A 2,916-nucleotide genomic window follows, 5' to 3' on the forward strand; every position below is an offset into this window, starting at 1 on the left:
ATCATTTCCCTTTACAGTGAACAAGTAAAGTAAATAATCACAAACAGATTGCATTATTCTAACACTCAGCCTGCAACTCCCTTTAACTAGAACCTGTGCTCACTTCCCAGCCTATCTACTGTCCCCAAGAACGGACTAAAAATGGACCACGAGCAATGCCTTGTATTCCAATGGCCAACATGATGGCTCTTTTTAATGGTCCAGTCATTCCAGACTTGCCTATGGTTTCTCGCAATATTGACGGAGCTAGAAGAGAAGCAACGGTCGACAGGACCGGTATGAAATCATCTTCACCAAGGAGAAAGCAACTCTTAAGTATACCAACTACTTCTCCAATGATTTACAGCTTAGCAAGATAATGCTTTCATCTCTACTAACTTGATCTACGTAACAACTCTGGGGCTCTGTTAGGAAAGACACTCAAATTCCTCTCCTGACAAATGGCTCAACTAAAGCTCACAGTCAACAGCCCTGTTTGGTGTCTGCACCCCTGTCTCTCTAATATGGACACCCGCCCCACCCCCCGCCCCCGAAGACCTCTCCATTTCACACCACAGCTAGCCATGACTCATTCTTGCACATCCAAGGAGAACCCAGTCTCTCCGGTAGAATCCCACTGGCTAAAATTACTTAAACTTTTAGATTCCCTTAGCTTCTTCTTCCAGCTGTTGTTGCTGCCTAATGAAGTACCCCAAAACTTAGAGACTTAAATTATTTTCTTATGCTCAGGGATTCTGTGGACGCAAAACTGAGTGAGGGCACAGTGGCGATGCCTTGTCCCTCAATGCCTAGGGCTTTTCGCTGGGATGACTCGAAGTCTGGGAGGGAGGGGGATGACGTAATGGCGAGGGCTGGAATCAGCTGAAGGCTCCCTCCTTCACTTCTGCATCTGATGTCTGGGCTGGAATGACTCAAAGATTGAAGCATCTCTGTGTCGCTTATGGTGTGACTTCCACACAGCAGAGCCGTCTCAGGATAGTTAGTCTCTCACATGGCGGCTCAGAACTCTCATTCTAACATTTCAACAAAGCAGAAGCCACTGTTTATGACTGTTTATAACTCAGCCTCTGCACTCACACAGCAGCACTCCATGGCTCTAACCCCGAGCGATGGCATAAGAGTCATTACTTCTCCTCCACAGGAGGAAATGCCCAGGAATGGTACGGTCATGCTTTAACACCCCCACAGCTGTTAAGCAACAGCTATCCTCACCTTCGGACACATGGCTTTAACAAAAATGCTCAAGAGAAAAGCCAGGGTAAGGATTAACCTTTGAGTAGTTAAACCGAAGATGGAACGGTGTATGGCAGTGACGGCGAACCTATGACACGCGTGTCAGAGGTGACACGCGAACTCATTGTTTTGGTTGATTTTTCTTTGTTAAATGGCATTTAAATATCTAAAATCAATATCAAAAATATAAGTCTTTGTTTTACTATGGTTGCAAAGATCAAAAAATTTCTATGTGTGACACGGCACCAGAGTTAAGTTAGGGTTTTTCAAAACGCTGACACGCCGAGCTCAAAAGGTTCACCATCACTGGTGTATGGTGGTTAAAGTGTTTACATTAGCTTCCAACACAAGCTGCATGATGTGTGGAGTACAGAGAACAGGTGAGTTAGTATCAGTGCCTCCACCTAAGACCTCAGGTGAGGGAGGGGCTCTGCTTACTCTAAGCGGGTCATATCTATTCCCCCTACACCACCACCCATGTTAGCGGGAGGACTTCTACAGCCCTTACACACAGTCCCAAGTCTTCAAGGAGATAAAAGTCTTATCATATCCCCATTTACAGATAAAAACAGCAAGAGAGTGAGTGGTGTGTGATAGGAGTTGGAGACACCCTGATCCGAGCCATTACTTCTTCTCCCTAAAGTTTAAAAAATATAGATGAAGACTCGGCTACATTACTTTTGAAACTGATGGAAGACCAAAGTCCTAAGGGGGAAACTGGAAGTAAAACTTTTCACTGTGAGATAGGGACATGTTTTCATTGAGATTTTTTTTTGCAAGTGAACAGTTTGAAACGTTTTTGCCCAGAAAACACAGCAAAGTAACCAGCTCCCGCATCATGAAAGAGAACTTGACCAGCATCCCTTCCCACCAGCTAGTCACCCCTTCCCCCTGGTGGTTATATAGCATGAGCTCTTTGGGTAGAGATTTTTTTTTTAGTCCTCTCCTGAGGATATTTTTTCCATTGATTTTTTTTTCCTTAGAGGGAGTGGAAGGGAGGGAGGAGAGGGATGGAGTGAGAAAGAGAGACAGAGAGAGAGAGAGAGAGAGAGAGAGAGAGAGAGAGAGAGACATCAATGTGAGAGAAACACATCAACTGGTTGCTTCCTGCATGCATACTGACCGGGGCTGGGGATCAAACTTGCAACTGAGGTACGTGCCCTTGACCAGGAATTGAACCCGGGACCCTGTGGTCCATGAGCCGAAGCTCTAACCACTGAGCAAACCAGCCAGGGGAGATTGAAATTCTTTATAGATGATTATTATTTTTATGAGGTTCATTAAGCTTCCTGATTTTTCCCTAAAAGTTTAACCTCTTTACATGTAATGTTTATGACATCTCATTACCTGTCAAAATGGTATGATGACTGAGGGCCCATCCATGTTCATTTCACAATTTAAGACTGTGGTTTTTGTTTCGTTGTCTTGCTTTTTAAAGTCAATGCTACTTCAGAGTATTTCCGTGTCAGGATAAAATAGGTCTGCAGTTCCTGTCTCGGATAAGCCCTCATTGTCTATATGACCTTGAGCAAGTTACTTGACCTTAATATTTTCTTCAGAAAACTTGGTGTAGAACTCCATAATCCCCAAGATTCTTTTCGTCACTGAAACGCTCTGCTTTTAAGCCATTCACCTTAATCCCATGTCATCATACCTTTATAGCTTTAAAAGAAAGCCACATGT

This window comes from Myotis brandtii, unplaced genomic scaffold, assembly GCF_000412655.1.
Source record: "Myotis brandtii unplaced genomic scaffold, ASM41265v1 scaffold308, whole genome shotgun sequence".
In the NCBI taxonomy this organism is placed as follows: domain Eukaryota; kingdom Metazoa; phylum Chordata; class Mammalia; order Chiroptera; family Vespertilionidae; genus Myotis; species Myotis brandtii.